This window comes from Crinia signifera, chromosome 9, assembly GCF_055691185.1.
Source record: "Crinia signifera chromosome 9, ASM5569118v1, whole genome shotgun sequence".
Classification (NCBI taxonomy): Eukaryota; Metazoa; Chordata; class Amphibia; order Anura; family Myobatrachidae; genus Crinia; species Crinia signifera.
In genome coordinates, this window is record NC_139225.1 from 93239273 (window position 1) to 93245655 (window position 6383).

Here is a 6383-nt window from a genome sequence, read left to right on the forward strand (position 1 = left end):
GAGCCTACCGCAAACGCCGCCACATCCCTAGGGCCAGGACCGGCAGCCGCAACACCCTCCGACCCACGCCGCGAGACGGGCGGCGACGCTGCCATTGCCAGCGCCGGACCCGCAGGGGAATCCAGCGTGTCAGGCTGACCGTCCCCATCAGCAAAGTGGGCGGGGGGACGCGCAGCATGCCGAGGGTGCAGTGAGGGAGACACAGGGGACCTGGACATGCTGGCAAAGGAATACAGGCTAAAATCACACTAATGCTGGGGAGCTCAAGTAAACGCAGCCACTCACCTAAACTCAGCAGGAAAGAGAGGAAGACTCCTCCCTTTTCTGGCCTAATGCTCAGCTAACTCTGACAAACCCAGCTACCTTATTGGATCCCTGAGTCACATGGTTCCCAAGGGTCACACACACACAGCCTTGGATGTTTAACCCATTCCATGCCTATTGCTGGCATTACATTAATCTTTTCATGTTTTGCAGTGTATACACTTTTTTCCAACATTCATGTTGGTCTTATTTGTTTATGTTCACAGCCGAGACGCGCTCCTGGCAGAGACCGGAGGACTGGCTTCCTAGCTAACCTAGGCGACAGCTGCACGTCACCAGTGGGCTGAACCTGGGAACCCGGAAACAGCACCAACCGACGCCGGAGCAGCGTGGAGGCTTCACGTTACCCTAAAGCTACTTAAAAGCTAAGAGGGCAATCAAGCTCTGTTTTATTATCCACACTGGCACTTTATGCACTTTAGGGCGCATCCTGGTGAAAAGGCCACCGTGCCTTGAAACGTTGATAAAGCCTGTATAATGCCACGTTTGTCACTGCAATAAATTGGTGATTTCTTTCCTAAATCCGTTGGAGTGCCGCTGTCAGTTTTCCTTCTGTGTCCTCTCAAGACGCCAGGGAACAGGAGCTTTTATATATATATATATATATATATATGTAACAAAAGAAAAGAGGAGCGCACAGGTGAGCAAGATTGAACAGCGTTTACTGAGAACAAAGTGCAGGCTCACATACATTAAGGAAAACAGCAGTCAGCATGAGAGGTAATTCCATTCTGCCGGTCCTCTGGATGTCCTCCGGAGTCCGTGCGATGTACTGGTGTGCTGACGGTGATTACCTCTCATGCTGACTGCTGTTTTCCTTAATGTATGTGAGCCTGCACTTTGTTCTCAGTAAACGCTGTTCAATCTTGCTCACCTGTGCGCTCCTCTTTTCTTTTGTTACATGTGTTCCATTTGAGGCCGTGACATAGCCTCTCAGGAGTGAGCTGCACTACAAACTGAAGACGGGTTTCACTGATTTATAAGTATTGCTTTGCGCATATCCACCTGTGTTTTGTATATATATATATATATATATATGGGGAGCAGACTCTCTTATCGCGCCACTGATTTTAGTAGTTTCTTTGTGGGGGCTGCCAAACTCACATAGACCCCTGTTGGATGGGGACAAGAAAGATATGGATAGCAGTTGTGGGCTGGCGCCCCTTAGTGAGATCTTTGATGATTAGATCTATATAGCCTTTAGTTGGAATTCCATATACAAGCAAATAAAGTCCAATGATTTGTATAAATTTATTAAAATGTCTCTGATTCCACACTATAATGGTGGTTTGATCAGACCATAAAAAGTTCAGTGGTGTATTTCACAATAGCAATATAGACGATCCCAACGCGTTTCGTCCCCACACGGGACTTCATCAGGGGTTCGCTACAAATACAAACATACAGATATTCATAATTTGATAACAGTTTTTTCAAAAAAATTCTTTAAAAAGCAATTATTTTAAAAATGGGATGGACTTTACTCGTTGGAAAAAAAGGATTCTTACAATATTGTAGGCAAAGAAACATTTTACAATCAGTTATTAAGCATATAGGTGGAAAAGAACAGGTGATGAGAAGAGGAAAAAACAATGAAGAAGAAAAACGCCATTTCCAATAGGATTGGAGGGAATTTGAACTTGACTTGTGGTTTATAAACGTACCTAAAAGTATAGGGACAACTTCCACTATTTTCTTGGTTAAAAAGGTGTCTTATAACTTCCAAGGTACCTGGTAAACAAACATATTATTTCATTAAAGGGCATATTGATGGTGGGAGTTAACTGAAGAGGAAGGATTTTTTTTTTTTTTTTTTTTTTTTTTTTTTATTTAATATATACATTATTACTATGTTCATACCCTCAATATTTCATTGGTCCAGATGAACAAGCGCTTCGTTGCTCTGGTATTTGATCTCTCAAAAAGTTCGATACATATACTCAATAGGGTCCGTTTATGTATAGAGGTTTAAAAACTGTGGGTAATGTAAATGAAGGTAACATAAGTATGCAATAATATCATAGATTAGGCAAAAAGTTCTATTGAGACCTGTATCCATTACCTTGGGATTTCAGGGTTCAAGGGTATTCTCCCTGTTAATACGCCCACAAACTGTTCACTTCATAGGGATATTACTGTTGAATAATTATCAGAATAATTTAACTGCAGACTAATATATTGGTTGAGAAGGTATGGTAATATCAATCTACATCGATTAATTTAAATGTATACCTACAGATATAAGAGCCGTAGGGATAAGCATTCGATATATCGGTTGTTGTTGCTCCAATTAGCCCTGTCTGGTGGACACTCTCATTCAGGGGCCGCTTTAGATCTGTGGGGAATGAAGTGCTAGGGTTCAGCTGGCAATCTGTGTCACCACTAATTGGACTTATGATTTAGACAAATAGTGGGTATACAGAGTTAGATCTTAATAATTTAAGCTGGGCCTTATCCAGATGATTCTACGGGTTGTTACCAGGCAGTGAACAAACAATGATAGATTTGGGATACATACCAATGTATACTCGAGAATAGGTGCATTCAGTATGCAGTCACAAATTGATCGATTATACGGTTATCTCTGTCTGGTGAAAAAATATATATAAAAATTCTTAGATCCCTGCACATAGAATCTCCATGTGGGCTGGTTAAATATGCAAGGTTAGACTTTGTTATATCAGCCCATAATAATAAAAACATTGTCTATACAGAATGTTTAGGTACTTAATCCCATAGAGCATAGTTGAACAAAGGCAAAATTTGGCACAGAATACAACCAATCTTAGGTGACTTACCCTTTAGGAGATGTGTGCCAGTGTACAGGTTCAGTGGGAATGAGAAAGCTCTATCCCCTGGCCTAGGTATATATAGTGTTTTGGCGTGACATCACTTCCTGTATAGGTTTAATAAGAATTATTATAGTTCTTAAAAAAACTAGAATATAACTATCTAACCTATATCATTAATAGTATATATATATAGTGCTGTTCATTAAGTATTACTATTATAGGTGAATGGCCTTAATGTGAAGGTGAAAAAGCAAGAAAAAAAGAAAAAAATGAAAAAAATGGTGTAGACTACCCAGCCTGCTTTGCGGCTGTCAGTCCGTTTTTAAGCCGATTATAAGCGGCTTCTATTTATTAGGTGAATGACCTAATATGGTTGGTGGTACAGTGGGGGAGTGGGGGATCCATCTATACTTAATGGATCGCCCCTCCATTCCTCACAAACAGCGGCATTACTACCTCGCCGCTGTGTGTGAGTAGCGCTTCCGGCTTGCGTTCCACCGCAACCGGAAGTGCGTTCCAACGGACCGGAAGTGCCGATATACGGCGCTCCTGGTTACTGCGCACTCCTGAGAATAGATTGGGAACCTTTCTAAAGGTTCCCAGTGGCGTGTTTACTAGTAGGGGATCTTTAATGTCCTTAGGATTCCTATTAGAGGAGCTAAATAGCCCCTGCTACCATTTAATAGCTCTAAAGTGGACAAAAGTGATGTGACACAATTAACCTATAATACTGAAAAACGGCATATTGTGATACTATATATATGTTAAGTGCTTACTATTTATAAATTAATTCATTATCGCATCTACATTTAAATGTGAACCTATGAATTCTTAATTAATTCACAGGTTAAGTGGACTTTATTTGCTTGTATATGGAATTCCAACTAAAGGCTATATAGATCTAATCATCAAAGATCTCACTAAGGGGCGCCACGTTCACAATCTCTCCATATATGGAACTAGACACGCCCTTTTGGGTGGAGCATGACACGCCCCCTCAATGGTGCGCTGAGCTAAATTCTAATAATAACTATAATCTCCCTGAAATTAGTTTTCAAAAGTAGGCAAGTATGCGTTAAGTACATTAGCACATACTTGCCTACTTTTGAAAAGCAAAATGAGGGAGATTTTAGATGCTAGCAAAATGCACCGTGCTCAGCGTCGCACACCATTAAAGGGGTGTGTCATGTGTCAAGCAAAGGGCGTGTCTATTGACATGTATGGGCGTGTCTATTTCCACCAAGGGGTGTGTCCTGCAGTGGCTGGTGATAGCGAATATATATATATATATACAGTGGTCGAAGTGGAAATTTTGAAGTGGGGGTATGGAAATTTTGAAGTGGGGGTATGGAAAAGTAAAGAGTGAATATAGTGCGCACCTTCGGACACCCCCCTGTCCATCAACGTCCCCTGCCAGACTGCCCCGTTGTACAGGGGTATTACAAAAGCACAATATGCGCTGCTGAATGATCAGAGAGCATCCTGAGGGGGGGAAAAAAGTTTTTTTCTTTTATCTTCAGATTAAAGTGGCGGTATGGCATACCCCCGTATACCGCCCCACTTCGACCACTGTATATATATATATATAAGTGAAAAAGTTTCGGTTGGCGCTAATCCCAAGGGAAAATTGGGTCACAGACCCAAGCTGCTGATCCTCAGACAGGGGGGCTACCCTCTGTGTGTATTTTTTCGCTAGCCAGGGTATTGCCACCTTTGGGTGGCGATACCCTGTAGAAGCCTATGGGCTTCTTATTGCCGCCAGTCGCAACCCGCCAACCTCTGCCGCATATGCCGACCCCCCAACCTCTGGCTTACCTTCCTCCAGGAAGCCTGTACCCAGAAGGTAAACTCCTCCTCCCCCTAGAAACGCAGCCGGAGGTCCTTCTGGCAGCAGGGGGAGAAGGAGTCATTGGGGACACCATGCTTAGGCTTTCAGCCATGGGGGGAGTGAGGAGAGCCCAGGGAGGTGACGGAGACCCGCATTGCGATGCTAATCGCATATGTTAATACATATGCAATAGCATCGCTGCGGTGGCACGGCGATGTATTTTAATACATCCCGCTCATAGTCACACAGGCATAGGCTATAGCAAAAGTTGATCACAACTTCTCCAGTGTAGGCAGCAGCACAGGAAAGTGTGCCCAGGCTCAGTGTGACACTGCCATAACCACCAGTGCCATGTAGACCCTGCTGACTACATACACAGGGGTGCAGAGGAGGAGTAGAGGTGCTTGCATTGTGATTTACATTAGTGACAAACCCCCCTAGCAAACATTACTGACCCCCCTGGCAAACATTACTGACAACCCCTTCCCCCCTGGCAAACATTACTGACCCCCCCTTGCAAACATTACTGACACCACCCCCCCCCCCCCAGCAAAACATTACTGACAACCCCCCCCCCCCAGCAAAACATTACTGACAACCCCCCCCCCCCAGCAAAACATTACTGACAACCCCCCCCCCCAGCAAAACATTACTGACAACCCCCCCCCAGCAAAACATTACTGACACCCCCCCCCCCCCAGCAAAACATTACTGACAACCCCCCCAGCAACCTTTACTGAGCCCCCACCCCCCAATCAAATATTACTGGCACCTTCCCACAGCATACATTACTGACACCTTACCTGAGCCCCTGCTGAGTGCTCACCGAGTCTGTGGTGTGTGGTTACTGCTCTCCTCTTCTCCTCAACTGGGCTCCTCCATTGCATGACATGTGACTTCCTGTTCAACTTCAGATCAGGAAGCCGGAGAGAGGGCTGGGGGCGGCATTGGTGCTCACAGTCACAGTGTGTCACACTGATGGGAGGGGAGGAGGGGGGATCCGAGGAGACGCCGCTGCCTGTCAGTGTCTATAATAAAACTTCAGTACGATGACAGGGCAGCGCGGAGGAGAGGGAAGACGGCCCTGGTTGGGGGAGAGAGGCTACAGTCAGACAGTTATACTTACTGCTGCAGTGCTGCTGCTCCCGGCCTCCCGCTGCCCGTCTCACTCACTGCCACAGTCTAATGCTGCTGCTCCTCTCTGTGCGCTTCCCGGCTCCCGCTGCTCCTGCTGCCGCACCACGGCTACCCACACAGCCCCGCGGTAGCCGGCATAATAAATGATGTCGCGCATTCAGGCCCCGCCCCCGAAACATGGCGTTCGCGCATGCGCAGTCAAAAAATTTTGGGGAATGGGACAAAAACCGGGAGGAAACGAGGGGTTTGCGGGGGAGCGGGAGGAGGATTGAAAAAACGGGAGACTCCCGCTAAATGCGGGA

At 45.4% G+C, this 6383-nt stretch overlaps 1 long non-coding RNA gene across 1 annotated transcript; it reads right to left on the minus strand.

The window, feature by feature from the left end:
• Window positions 1–1890: 1890 nt before the first annotated feature.
• On the minus strand, window positions 1891–3219 carry LOC146036653 (uncharacterized). The gene is made up of 6 exons (XR_014460900.1): window positions 3123–3219; window positions 2843–2912; window positions 2561–2659; window positions 2387–2459; window positions 2185–2299; window positions 1891–2055 (listed from the first exon to the last, which is right to left on the minus strand). It is a non-coding gene; the product is annotated as an uncharacterized LOC146036653 (long non-coding RNA).
• Between the last annotated feature and the right edge of the window lie 3164 nt (window positions 3220–6383).